Source organism: Pinus tabuliformis, chromosome 2_1 (assembly GCF_031772625.1).
Source record: "Pinus tabuliformis cultivar Carrire ecotype Pingquan chromosome 2_1, CPIR1, whole genome shotgun sequence".
In the NCBI taxonomy this organism is placed as follows: Eukaryota; Viridiplantae; Streptophyta; class Pinopsida; order Pinales; family Pinaceae; genus Pinus; species Pinus tabuliformis.
The window spans coordinates 662,602,323-662,617,787 of record NC_142299.1 but is presented as its reverse complement, the minus strand read 5'-3'; the positions used below and the strand labels follow the sequence as shown (position 1 = coordinate 662,617,787).

General features: G+C 36.9%; 1 long non-coding RNA gene across 1 annotated transcript; it reads right to left on the bottom strand.

Annotated features, from left to right (window-relative positions):
- Window positions 1–12,852: 12,852 nt before the first annotated feature.
- LOC149202329 (uncharacterized) lies at window positions 12,853–13,580 on the bottom strand. The gene is made up of 3 exons (XR_016253512.1): window positions 13,453–13,580; window positions 13,267–13,359; window positions 12,853–13,084 (listed from the first exon to the last, which is right to left on the bottom strand). It is a non-coding gene; the product is annotated as an uncharacterized LOC149202329 (long non-coding RNA).
- Between the last annotated feature and the right edge of the window lie 1,885 nt (window positions 13,581–15,465).

Sequence of the window (15,465 nt, the reverse complement as noted above, 5' to 3'; positions counted from 1 at the left end):
AGGGTGTGCTGCTCCGAGGCTCTCAATTCATCTGCCACCCTTGAATGCAGCACATGGAGGGTCTCGTTGGAGAGTGCCACTATATTCAGCCGGATGTTTTTGATAGTACTTAGGATAATGTAATCATCAGTGGACTCTGTGCAAATGGCTCCATCTGGAAATGATATAGTTGTGAGGTCAAGGGTCTGGACTAACTCTATAGCTTGGTTTGTCCCCATTTCTAGGCTCACTTGCTCCATGCTTACCTACCTGGTGCTGACTTGTATTCTTCTTGCCTGGATCTGCATCTCATGTAGATCCTTTTGGACACTTCCCAACATCTACATTTTTTTTTGATCGAACTGTTGCAACACTTCATTTGTGGTATCCTTGATTTTATCCTTGATGTCATCGAGATTGCTTTTGTTAAGACCATGGGATAAGCTTGTGATTTATCTGATTTTTGCTTCTTTCGTGTGCCTTCCTACTGCTTCTTACCACATTCCTTCAGAATGAATGGGGTGCTCTTCCCATCATCTCCTTCACCACCTTTCCCTGAAATTTCCTCCTACTCTGTCTTCGACGAAGGTGACTTCTCTCTTTTTTGTGAATCGTGCTACTCCTATTCCACCTGCTCCTTAGCAGTGTGTTATTGTTCTACCCAAGCCATTTCTACAGCTTCCTTCTTTTTCTTCTCTACGACTGTATGCATAGCTTGCTTAACTACCTCCTTTCTCGTCTACACAATATAACTACCTATGTTCGTGCTTGTTATAGCATCTAAGTCTAAGGGAACACACCAATCTATAGGCCATCTTGCTACCACCTCCTACACATCTATTCTTGTCACCAAATATGGAGATTCATGCCATTTCTATTTTGAATCCTTCCCCGCTTGCATATACACTCTCTGGAAATTGGCCTTGAATGTCGCATAGGGTGACAACTGCACTTACAAGGTTGGGAACAACCTCAGATGCTAGTTAATGGCCATACGGAGATTCATTTCCATAAGGACCCAAAATATTTTCATCTTTGTAATTCACATAGGGTCCTTTGTAGCCCATAAGGAGGTGAATTTCTGCCTCCGACAATCCTTCCTCAAGCGGAGGAAACTGGCTGTCCTCTGGCAATTCCCACATGACAAGCATAATTGACAGCAATAAGCAAGCATAGTGAAATGACTTTGTTTTATCCTGGGCCTCTCGGTAGTTCACGAGGAACTCCTGACAGAGGTATTTGGACCAATTGAATTCTATGCCCTTCATAGACTTGGAAGCCAGGGAAGCTACAGGCATCAAAACTTCATCCGCGCAATATTTCCTCATCACCTTCCCTACTAATATCTAGGTGGCCAATTGAACTGCCATATCTCTGATAGAGATGATTGAATACCCTCGCAGCTTCTTCAAGAGGCTATAATCTCTATTCATTCTTTATGTGAGGTCCTTTTCCCTTATCTTTGCGCCAAAATCCTTGGTCGGGTTCAGGCCTTCATACGACGGGTGTGTGATTCTGTGGATAAGAATGTACATAATGGGATAGGCCCTCATAGCCATAAACACCCATTGTGCACAAATGTGAGAAGATGGCGCACATAAATTATGTTGATTGGTGTGTGGTGATAATGGGGCACCCACAGCAGATTGAGTAACCCTGAGTTCTTGACACTACAAACCCATTCCTCCCTTTCCAATGTAGTAACACCTGATTCCATGTAGTAGACACACCTCATGTACTTATATTTCGCTAAGTGTGGAAACCTAACATGATCTGTGAGGTACCAATACTCAATTTTCAATAGTGGGATCCACGCGAGCCACGACCCTTCAAAAGGGACCTACTCAGGTATCAAGGGCATGAAAACAATGAACTTCTCAGAATTTGGGTCCTTCGAGACCTTCGCCTTTCCCTTCCGCAGAGGGATATACTCGGGTAGCCTGGTCATGGGTTCTACTCCTTCAGCATCAATGTCTTTTGTTCCCTAGCCTTATTCTACCTTTGGGTCCACTACCTTCTACTTATCTTTCTTTGGCTTCTTTGTTTCATAATGTTTTCTTGGGAAAGCACAAACTAGCACCAAATTCTTCTCCTTGTCCATTTTTTATTTGGTTGTTTGGGTTTCTCTAGTAGGTGTAGGCTTCGGCCTAGGCGACATACAAAAAATATCACTAGCAATTCTAAGAGCACAAAGTGTTCTTTGTTGCACTGACAAGCGTAATTTATAGGGGTATTTGAATTTAAATCCAACTATTCTCCCCAATTGTTGACAATTAATGTTGTTTTGGTGGTAGATCTTCACATATTTTTTCCTTAAATTCCACCATCCTACTCCCCTTAACTGTCTTCTAGCTATCAAGTCATGAATAGGGACTCCAACGGTCACTTTTCTATTGTGCTACATGGCACTTCCCTCCATGGCGTAGCTTCCTACATGTAGCTTCATAGGTTGAAACTTTGTCACTTTCCACGTAGCCTTCTCGTTGTGTTGTCCTCCAAATTAGGTAGTGTATTTTATAGTCCCACGCTCCCTTGTAACCACTTGGAGCATGTTGACGATGCTGGACCTGCCAACATGTCAGGGGATCTCCCCGGTAAGAAGTCTCAATTAGACCTTAGACTGTTCGGTGTAGGAGTCCTAGCAGTGGGTCGTATGGTAATGCCTTGAACGTGATTTCACATAGAGGCAAGTAAGATGTCCTTGTTGGTAGAAAGGGTATGACAACTACGGTGAGATAAGGTGCATGAATGGTTCTAACACGCGGAGAGTGGGGTGAGTGCACCCGTGAGAAACCTATGATAGCACATGCCTTAGAAGGGAACACACGAGTGAAAATGCTTCACAAAATGGAAAGAAAGTTAGCGAACAATCCAATGTCATGGTTAAACCAATCAACACATTTTAGTAAGATTCATACATACTTATACAGAATAGTCCATACATGCATGCGTAAGAAAACAGGTACATATACCATTCAAAATAAATAATATAGCTGGAATACAATATGACATATGCATGAAACATGTTGGCTCTGTTATATTAAGAAGTGTAAGTTCCAGTCATACAATACATCTATGTCCAACCACTAGTTCCGATAGCGGAATGTTACAACCACAACCACCTACTCCTCCAAAGAGATATATTAGCTCTTCCGCAGTGGAGAAGCCAAGGTGTGTTACAATAGTATCCAAGATCTCTTTAAGATAGTCTTATCAGAAGCTTGGCTGACCAAAAGCCCACACAATGAACTATGAGGGACTATTTATAGAAAATGGTGGGGTGACCCTTGACATTCCCGTTTGTGACAGTTCATCTACCCACATGACTCTTCATCTACTCTATGACTATTACATCCAACTATCGACACTTGAACTTACACTTAACAAGACATTACATTACAATGCACATGTACCCATGTCAGACAAAATGGCTTGAGCAAGCCATGCAAGACATCACTATGACTTAGAAAACTATTGGAAGACCAGCTCTTCAACATCCTCATGGTGATTGACAGTAGTGAACCAATGCCAAGCCCGGTAGTCCGAGATGTTGTCCATGTACTCCAAGGTGACATCTTTCTTGAACCTCACTCTTGTCTCCATAGAATTCAGGTACACTTCTCGGGCTCCTCTATCCAACCTGTATGATAGCATGCACATCTTTATCTTCAGTGTGGCCAGACTAGCAACATTCTTGTGCATGGTATCTACACTGATGGACAAGTCTAGGATGGTGGCTATGTGCATCAACTCGTCAAAATATGAGTCAAGCTCTAGTCAAACCTACGCCTTTGTCTTCACCTGGGTGAGAGTCCCAATAGATGGGATCGCATGTGCATGCACAAAAACATCCATACTCTTCAATAGATGTGTATGGGAAGCCTGTAGACTATTGATGAGCTGTGGGAGCTCTTCATAGTTCTAGATCTGACTTAGGATGCCTGCCTTTAGCTCGACTGCTCTGGGCTTCATCATCTAAAGCAAGTGAAGTGGGGCTCCCCTGGATCTCATTGTCCATGTTTACATGTAGTCAATAGCAGCATGCACGTTCAATAAGATACATGCTCTTCTAGCACATCGCTGCTGCCATTCGTTGAGATGGATGACTTCCTTATGCATAGTACCAAACTTGGAATACAACGCCTGCATGACTGTGCCAAGGGACAATACTTCATCCAATGTTTCCTTCTTCAATTCTTCTCAGGTGGATGTTGTAACCAATTCTCCTCCTTGCTTAGCCATCTAAAGCTCCTTATCCATTCGCTCATTCTCAGCTTTTAGGGAGTGAACAATTGAGCTAGTGGCTTCGGCATATTCTCTGGTACCATTGACCAATGCTGTTGGATGTTTGCACCTGTCAGACACTATCACTCTTTCCTCAAACTGCACAGGTGATGTATGATCATTCAGAGTCAACACTCTGTGAGATTTCACAACTCTATGTTGAGACTCGTCAAATGAGATGTTGTGCATCTCTCCTTCTGGCTGATCTCCAAGGATCTCAGTGTCTCCTTGGTCACTTGGAACATACTCGTCATTTGGATAGGGTGAAGTGTGAGGTCCCTATAATACTATAGTGATTCCCCCATTACTATTGTCATTGTATCACTTATTATTATTGTTGTGCCCATATTATCCCCATACTATTATTATTGTTCCCCACAGAAGCCTAGTATTGTTATTATTGTGCCTTTATATTATTATTGTTATGTCAGCTTTGATTATATTGTGACCCCTTAGACTCCTATATAGAAAGGAGTTTTTGTCATTTGTATCATCCAAGAATTGTTCATTTGTGTAATAAAGGAGGTTGCCCCCTCGAAGAGGTTGATTGCTAAGGCATTGATCTTTCTTTTCTATCTTTTTGTGAGCTGGTTTCATAACATTTGGTATCATAGATTTGGATTCTAGGGTTTCACTGCTCCAAACAGGTCATCGTGGAAGTCTCGCTATAACTTTTTTCTATGAAATTTCAGAAACTAAAACAAAAATGCATTTGAGCCAAAATCATTTTGAACCTTGGGTCTGAATTTCAGATCTTGTCTCTCTATATTTTGGGAGATATTATCAGAGGAAGTTAGGGATTTTGCATACTCTCGAATTACATTCCAAACAGGTGACCTTGGGAAAATCATCATAAATTTATCTCTGAGTATCAGATCAAAATTTCGTAAGAAGTTACAGAAAGAGGACAGACTATAGTTTTTTGTGTATTTTTTTCAGATGCGAAGGTCAAAAAAGTGACACATGGCACATCATACAATTTGCTCTAATGAAAAATTATATAATCAGGTCATCTTGGGATATTAGGTATAGCTCTTTCTTGGAGAATCCAATTTTGATCAGACTTGAGATATGCAACTATAGAGATACAACAGATTCAATATCAAGCTTCTACAAAGTGAAAAAAGGTGTGGTCTTTTTAAAAATTTTCATAATATTGGGTTGAAAAATTAGGTTGAAGCTCAAAGGGCATAGTGAAGCATAATTATAATTAATTGATGCCCCGAAGAAAGAAAATGGAAACATCTAGCAAGCAACCTGAAATCTCTAGCATGACTCATGAAGAAGAGGAACAAATGCAACATGATATATCAAAATTACAAGAGTAAGTGCAACAAATTTCACTCTCACAAAATGTAACATAATCTAAGATTGATGGTTTAAAGCAAGACGTGGAAGCTAATATGAATGGCGTTCAAGTTAAGATGGATTCCATGGAAACTAAGATGAATGGCATGGATGATAAGATGGAAGATTTGAATATAGATTTGACTAAGTTTCTACAAGAAACACTTACTAATGGTGAAATGGTAGTAAAGGAAACTCATGATGAGAACAAAAGAAATGTTAATCATGATTTCATAGACTTTAATGTTGGATTGAAGACCCACCATGTTCCAAATATCGATATGAGGAAGTTTGATGGCAAGGATCCTGTAACATGGATACTATAGATGGAGAAATATTTTGACCTCCATAATGTGCAAAACACACAAAAGGTATGCATTGCAACTTTATATTTGGAACCAAATCGGTTTGTATGTTATCGATGGCTTTGGTCTCATAAACAAATTGTCACTCGGGAATTTTTTATAGAAGAAATGGTAGCACATTATGAGGATACAAATAAAAACACCTTTTTTAGCCAATCGATAAACTTCAAACAAAAGGATTCAATGATGGAGCACATTGAAGACCTCCAAAAATAGAATATAAGGGTAAAAGATAGTCCATAGGAGAATAGGATTTATGTGTTCATAGGGACTTTAAAGGATAACATCCAACATGACGTTCACCTTTGGGAACTTGACCCATTGGAGAAGGCATTCAGGTTGGCAAGAAAAATGGAAAGAAAAATTATTGCAACGAGGAAGCCTACCACTCATAGCTATAAGGATGGAATTGTTGTTTCCCTAGCCTTCCACAACCTACAAGGTTGACACCCCAAAAATTTGAAGAAAAAAGAGTAAAAGGGATTTCTTATAGTTGTGGTAGAAATTGCACTAAAGGTCATAATTGTGCTGAGAAGAAAATATTTTACATAGATTGTGAAGAGGAGGAAGAAAAGGAACAAGAAATGTCAAAAGAAGAGGATATACACCAGGAAAAAACCATAGAGAAAGAAGAAATGGATCCGACCATATCTTGTAATGCAGTGGCCAGAATTACCACTCCTCAAACTATCAAGATAGAAGGACTCAAGAAGAAAAAGGTAATAATGTTGATTGATTCAGGTAGTACCCATAATTTTATTCATTCTAAGATAGCCAAGGAATTGAATTTCTTCCTATATCCAAAACTAGAGTGTCAAGTGATGGTGCAATTGGAGGAACCATAAATTTCTTTGGAAAGTGCCATAGTATCAAGCTATCCATGGGAGGATATGTATTGAATAACCCAATTCTTTCCATTCCAATGGGTGGTGTCGATGTTGTACTAGGAGTCCAATGGCTACAATTCTTAGGTACAATAGCCTTTAATTTTCAAGAACTTTTCATGAAATTTTCTTCGAAAGGAAAGGAAGTAGAATTAAGAGGTATCGTAGGGAAAACAGGAAAGATAATCATCTCTAATGGAACTACAAAGCTTCTAAAGAAAAAACAACGAGGTGTAATTGCACAATTACGCTCGCTATAGGTTCCCACATCAAAATCATCTATTTCTCTAGATCTCCAAAAATTCTTGGACAATCATTCCAAGTATTTGAGACTCTTAAAGGTCTCCCACCTATTCGTGATCATGATCACGTTATTCATTTGATTCCAGGAAGTGTTCCTCCAAACATCAGGCCTTACAGATATCCCTATGCCCAAATGAGTGAAATTGAATGTATGGTTGTAGAAATTCTAGAGGTGGGTATAATTCAACCTAGTCAAAGTTCCTTCTCTACTCCTGTAGTATTGGTGCATAAGAAGGATGGATCATGGCACATGTGTCCAAATTATAGGGAGCTCAACAAGCTCACTATTAAAGATAAATTTCTCATTCCTATCATTGATGAACTATTGGATGAATTTTGTGGATCAATTTACTTCACCAAGTTGGATCTTCATTCAGGATATCATCAAATTAGAATGAAGACTCAAGACATTCCGAAAACAACATTTAGAACTGATGAAGGTCATTATGAATTTTTCGTCATGCCTTTTGGCCTTACCCATGCACCTTCTACATTTCAAGGCTTGATGAATTTCATTTTCAAACCCTTCCTTAGAAAATTTGTGTTAGTATTTTTTGATGATATACTAATCTATAGCAAGCCTTGGGAGGATCATGTTCTACATGTTGAAAGGGTGCTCAAACTATTGGAGGAGAAACAATTATATGCAAAAAGCTCCAAATGTTTCTTTGGAGTACAAGAGGTGGAATATATGGGTCATATTGTATCTCATGAAGGTGTTAAGGTAGACCCTAGCAAAATTAATGCCATTAATGAATGGAAAATCCCAGCATCCATAAGGCATCTCTGAGGATTTCTCGGGTTGACAGGGTATTATCACAAGTTTATTAAGAATTATGGGAGAATAGCACCACCTATAACAACATTATTGAAGAAAGATTCATTTTTATGGACTCCAGAAGAAGCGAAGGCCTTTGAACATCTTAAAGAGACAATGTGCCAAGCACCGGTCTTAGCTACCCAAACTTCACAAAAACCTTTATTCTGGAATGCGATGCCTCAGGAAATGGAAATAGTGTTGTTTAAAGGCAAGAAGAAAGAACCATTACTTTTGAAAGTCGTCCAATCAAAGGAAAGTATTTATGCAAAGCTATTTATTATAAGGAAATGTTGGCAATACTACATGCACTTAAGAAATGGCAACCCTACCTAATGGGAAGACACTTCAAGGTAAAAAAGGATCATGATAGTTCGAAATTATTTTTAGAACCAAGATTATCTTTAGAAGAGAAGAAAAAATGGGTCACAAAGATGTTGGGTTATGACTTTGAAATCATCTACAAAAAATGGAAGAAAAATGTTGTGGCAGATGCACTCTCAAGAAAGGATGAGGATGTGGAAGCATTTCTTTGTGCCATTTCTATTATCCAACCAGATTGGATAAACAAAGAAACGAATGAATGGAAGAATGATGAAGAAGTGTAGGAACCCATTCAAAAGATACAACAAGATCCCAATACATTTGATACATTTAGCTAGAAAAATGATTCGTTATGGTACAAAGATTGCATATACCTATGTCAGAATTCCCAACTCAAACAAAACATTCTTATCAAATTGCATGCCTCTCCCTTAGGAGGGCACTCCAGATTTTTAAAAAATTACCACAGAGTTAAGAAGGAGTTCTTTTGGGATGGCCTTAAATATGATATTCAAAAGTTTGTGGCAAAATGTTTGGTTTCCCAACAAAATAAAGTTGAAGCAATTAAGACCTCGGGTCTATTACAATCTTTATCCATTCCATGTCAAAATTGGGAGGAAGTTTCAATGGATTTCATCACAGGTTTACCCAAGTGTGAAGGAAAGAGTGTCATCATCATGGTAGTTGACATACTTACCAAGTATTCACACTTTTGTGCATTATCTCATCCATTTATAGCTAGTTCTACTGCATTTATGGAAACAATTCAAAGCTACATGGAAACCCAACGATTATTGTAAGCAACAAAGATACCATTTTCACTGGAAATTTTTGGACATAATTATTTTCTTGTCTTGGTACTCAGTTAGCTCATAGCTCATCTTATCATCCTCAATCTTATGGGAAAACTGAGATAGTAAACAAATTTTTGCAAGGATATCTTCACTGCTTTGTATATGATAAATAGACATAATGGGTCAAATGGTTGCCTTTGGCTGAATGGTGGTATAACACTTCCTTCCATACTGCAGCAAAAATGACCCCATTTATGGAACTTTATCGATATCACCCATTGTCCATCACATATTATTTAAGAGAAAATTATAAGGTTCAAGCAATGGAAGATCACATCAATCATCAACAACAAGTTCTCCAACTCTTAAAAGATAACCTAACTTTGGCACAAAATGGAATGAAACAACAGGAAGATCAACATCACAACGAAAGAAGTTTTGATATAGGTGATTGGGTATTTCTATGGCTACAACCATATAAACAAATGTTCCTTAGTAAGCTAAGAATGATAATAAATTATCACCAAAGTATTATGGTCCATACAAGGTGTTGCAAAAGATTGGTACTATGGCGTAAAAATTGGAGCTTCTTGCAGCTTCCTGAGTGCACCCAGTTTTTTATGTGTCATGCTTAAAGAAGGTTATTGGTGACAAGCTCCTAGTTCAAAAAATATTTCCATAACTTGAGTAGGAAGGAAAAAGAATATTGGAACCTGAAGTAGTCACACAAATAAGAACTTGACATCTACAAAATTTACCAATTTCGAAGTATCTTGTCAAGTGGAAGAACTTACCCAAGTAAGATTCCACATGGGAGGATGAGAATTTTATACAGAAATATCTTGAACTAATCAAGCGTTGAGGACAACAATTTTTTGAAGGACAGGGGCATGTTAGGTCCCTATAATACTATTGATTCCACCATTACTATTGTCATTGTAGCCCTTATTATTATTGTCGTGCCCATATTGTCCCCATATTGTTATTATTGTGCCCCATAGAAGCCCAGTATTGTTATTGTTGTGCCCTTATATTATTATTGTTATGCCAAATTTGATTATATTGTGACCCCTTAGACTCCTATATATAGAAAGGAGGTTTTTTCATTTGTATCATTCAAGAATTTTTCATTTGTGTAATGTAAAGGAGGTTTCCCCCTCAAAGAGGATGACTTCTAAGGTGTTGATGTTTCTTTTCTATATTTTTATGAGTTGGTTTCATAACATGAAGCTGGTGGGTCGAACTCTTGGTGGTGAGGCATGAGGTTGATATCTTGCTCTAACTCCTACTAATCCATATCTTTATCCATCTGTTCAAGTGCTTGTTCTATCTCTTGAGCAAAGTCCTACTCCTACGATCGTTCACACTATCTGCTTTATGCCAGCTGTTTGGATGAGTCTACTACCTGTACAAGCACAATTTCATCTGTTTGTATAAGTTTCACCCCGTGCTATACCTATTCCTATTGTGCTTCCTTCTCTTGTCTGTGCAACTTTTGTTCCTTCTGGATTTTCTCCTTCAACTCATGCAACTCCTATGTTTCCTCTGTTCTCTGTTTCTCTATCTACCTTTACATGTTTCTCTTGTCGCACTGTTGCCTCTTCACCTCTATGGCCAAAGCTTCTTTCTGCACAAGTGGGTCTTCTCATAACTTTCATCTTTTCTCTTCCTCCATGCGTTCAAAAATCTTCCTCTTGCCCTTGTTACGCATTGATATGTTCACATCTGGTGCTATTGCTACTTTTGGTGCTCTCTGAGATGCTGCCTCACTATCCATTCCACAACGAGGTCAAATGAAACTACAACAAAACCAGCGATTTGCGCTAGATTTAGCGCCAGATTTTAGTGCATTTTTTTTGTAATTGTGATGAGAAAACTGGCGCTAAATCTGGCTCTATTGTACAATTTTTAAAGCGTCCTTTTTTGCACCTGATTTTGCATCCTTTTTCACGCTAGATTTTGCATCATTTTTTACACCAAACTATTCATCATTTTCTGCGTAAATTTTGAACCAAGATTTGCATCTTATTTTATGACAGGTTTTGCTTCTAGTTTTGTGTCATTTTTTGCATCTATTTTTCATTCTCTTTTGCTTCCTATTTTGTGTCATTCTTTGCTTCCATTTTTGCACCATCATTTGTATCAAGTTTACACTGTATTTTGAATCCAATTTAACGTCTTTTTATGCATCCATTTTGTGTCAGTTTTTGCATCTAGTCTTACGCCAGGTTTTGTATCTAGTCTTACACTAGTTTTTGCTTCTATTTTTGCACCAGCTTTGGTGCCTATCTTTGCACCATGTGTTGAATTTGATTTAGCACCAAATTTTGCATCCATTTTTGTGCCCATTTTTTCATCTTTTTTTGGACCATTTTTTACATCCACATTTACGTTTGATTTGTCTCCATTTTTCCCATCTCATTTTGCACCATATTTTGCGTCATTTGTTTCATCCAATTTTGCATCATTTTTAACACCATCTCTTGCATCTAATGTTACATCATTTTGAGCATCCAAATTTGCATTTATATTTGCATCTTATGTTGAGTCATGTGTTGTGTCCACCTTCGCATCTTATTTTGTGTCTAATGGTACATTCAATTTAGAGCCATTTTTTACGTCTACTTTTGTATTTGTTTTTGCACCAAGTTTTGCATCCAATTTTAAGCTATTTTATGCCCCTTTTTGCACCATTTTTTTGTGTCTACTTGTGTCCAATGTTGCATCATTATTTACACCGACTTTTTCATCCAATTTTGCATTTTTTTGGTGTCTAATTTTACATCGTTTTCACCATCCAAATTTGCATCTTTTTTTGCCTCATTTTGTGTCCACATTTGCATATAATTTTGTGTCTGAGTTCGAGCCTAAATTTGCATGTGATTAGGAATCATTTTTTACATCCAATATGGCATCCTTGGTTTCACCTTTTTTCAGCCCCATTTTGCATCTTGTTTTATGTCTTTTCTTACATCTTTTTTTTTTTCCTTTTTTGCACCCAAGTTTGCATCCCAAATTTACACCATTATTTGCATCATCATTTGGCATATTAATTTGTAACGTTTTTTGCTTCTTTTTAACGCTCAACTTTGCATCTTATTTTACATCTAGTTGTTGTCTTTTTTTGCATCTAATTTGGTGCCCATTTATGTGTCCTTGTTTTTTCCCAATTTGATATCCTTTTGTATGCCATGTTTTGTTCCCTTCTTTGTGTCAACTATTGCACAATTTTTCACTTCTAATTTAAAACTCTTTGTATGTCAATTGTTTGCATTTTGTATTAATTCCTAGTTTAACATCCAATTTTACTTTCAATTTTGCATCCATGGTTACATCCGCATTTGACTTCTTATATAGAGTATATTTTTCTTTACATATATGACCCCCTTTATAGATTCATAGTGAAATATATGATAGTTTCTAAATATCATTAAAGCAGATATCACAATTCAAAATCATTTGTAAAGAAATTTAAGAGAAATTGACAACATCCATCCAAAAAAATAACAATGTGTCATTAACAATTTTCAAAACATGTATAAAATAGCAACATAATACTAATAAAATTAGTATTATTTTTAATCAAAACAAGTAAAATTCAAATATGATTAACAAATCAAAATATTTCATGAATATCGTTATTCTACGATAAATTAACAACATACATAAATCAAACTCATCCTATGATTACAAAATCAAAATGTCTCATTGATATAGGGTAAATTCACAACACCCATCTAAACATAACAATGTCATTCTACACAATAATTTCTTCATAAAAAACAATGCATGTGCATGCCTAGCTACCACCACCAAGATCATCCTCATAATCATCTTGACCATCCTCATTACTCTGATCCACATCATCACCAACACCGCAACTATCATCATCATCTCCTCCTTCACCACCATCATCCTCATCCTCATCCTCATCATCTCCTGATATATGTTGAACATAATTTGGATCATCGTCTTGGAAATCATTACCTATAGCATTATGACAAAAAAAATCAATATTACATGTTAGTATTAATTACATAACACAACGCATGTTTTTGTTATACAATGTTAACCATAAAATGAGGTAAGATATAATATCTAATAGTACTAAAAAATAAAATGAAAATATGGTTTAAAAGTATATTGGAAATCCAACTAAGATTACATACCATAGAGTCCATCCAAACAACAAATTCAACCCATCTCTTTTGCTGCAGCACCTCCTTTTCCAAATGATTTGGAGGTCTTCCATATTTTAGTTCCTATCAATCAGTAAATAGGGAAAAATTAGATAACAATGACTTTCTTCTAGTACAAAATTTATTAAAAAAATATCACATGTTTAATATACTTACAAAGGTTGTTATCAGTGCTTTTAAACCTTTCTCGCCACTACGATGAGTGACTTTTGTCTTGGTTAACCTCGCCTTGGATGCCTTGTCCTTAAACATAAACCAATTCAATTTATTCTCACACAAATACATGTCTAAGATACTTATAAGTATTAATACATTCTAAATAATGTTTAATGAAAAATTCAATACCTGAATGCTCTCATTGCCGGCTTTTCTTTGTGCATCCAACTTCTCATATGATTTTACAAGTTCTTTCCATACTTTAAAAGGTATGTCAGTAGGTATTTGTTTCAGTCTTTGATCTTGAGGCATTTTTTTAATTTTTCTTGTTTGGTTAAAAATTTTGGTTAAAAAAAACCGAACAAGTAATTCACATCAATGGCATGGGGACTCTATGGATATGCGTAGAAAAATGGCTATAAAGAAAACATCCAAAAAACATATGAGCTCTCCCTTTGATGGTCACTTGGGGCATATGGCTGGAAAGGAACAACTCCATTTTCGAAAATCAAGGACAATCCTTTCTCAAAGTCCTTCCTAATATTTGCTCCAAATGTCTTAAAATGAAAAACAAAATTCAAACGTCATCCTTAAACATCTCCCTTAAATATAACGTTGGACCATAAATTCTTTACTTTTATTGTTATCGGCTCTGGAATGATTTTTCTATATGAAATTATATAATGAAATATGTGTTCACTAAAGAAAAAACATTGAGTTTCATTTTTCATAATCACAAACAATGAAAAAAGAATCACACGTAACTAGCATCATTTTGGAAATTTTATATTTATTAAAAATCTTTAACATGTTTTCCTCCCATATCTCATAAAAAGGTGTGAAATTTTTTATATACTCTCCAATAAGCACTACAACAAAACCAACGATTTGGAGGTTTTACACTAAGTTTTTCAACATCGAGCTTACTAGGGCTTGCACCACCAGGGTTATTAGTAAGAATCTCATGAGGTTTGCATAACCATGATTATTAGAATCAAAATAGTAGGATTTGCACTAAAAAAAAGTTCATAGAGCTTTCCTGCTGGGGAGAAAATCACAAGTTCAACTTTTGCAGTGCAGAGCACCGAGAGCTCGTAAGCTTTCTTCAGCAATCCACCTACATTTGGAAAATGTAGCCTGCCTGCTGGCGATGTTCTCAATCCTCTTCCTCTGCATCTTTCCCCTCACTATTCTTGTATGTCCTCTTTCGTTTTTCCCTCCAAACAAACCCTCTCAAATTGAGAAAGCAGAACAACTCACTCGATGAGAATCCGAATCCAATTATCGCTTCTAACAATAACCCAATACGATACCAGAAGTGATTACACAAAACCTCATTGACTCTTCATTTGTTTGGAAAAGAGCCAAGGATATACTTCTGACGAGGGTTTCCGTCTCAAGTCTGGCTCGCAAGACGTCGCTTAGTCAATTGCGAGAAAAGTTTTCCACCTGCCTGTCACATACTGTTTGTCACACTATATATTAAAATAAGGTTGATCATACTAACAATAAGGTTGTATAGTTTAAAAGGAGGGCTCTCCTGACTGCATTTGGTTGGTTTATAGAAAAGATTGCTGGAATGTGTAATGTGAATGCTCTGCTAACTGTTTTTTAAGAATTTGGAAGTATTAAAACCCCCTAGGATAATTAATGTAAGACCTGTTAATTAATGTGTAAAGATGGCTATTGTCCTTGGGCTACCTTAGCTGTTCGTGTTTAGTGATCTGTGGTATTATGACTCCTCAATTCACTATTAAACCATGAGAACCATGCCCAGGCAGACTAGTGTGACATTGTGGATGAGAACCAAAACTAGACTCCTATAACCTCCTTTTTCATCCTTTAAATTGCAGAATTAACTGATTGTTCTAGTAATCGTTCTTGAGCACCTGAAGATGTGCACCCTAAATAATAAGAATAATACCCTGTAACATATGAATAGTCCATCCTGTGCATGTAGGATATGCACATGAGGTCCAATAAAATCACTAACCAGAATACCAGGTGTTATTA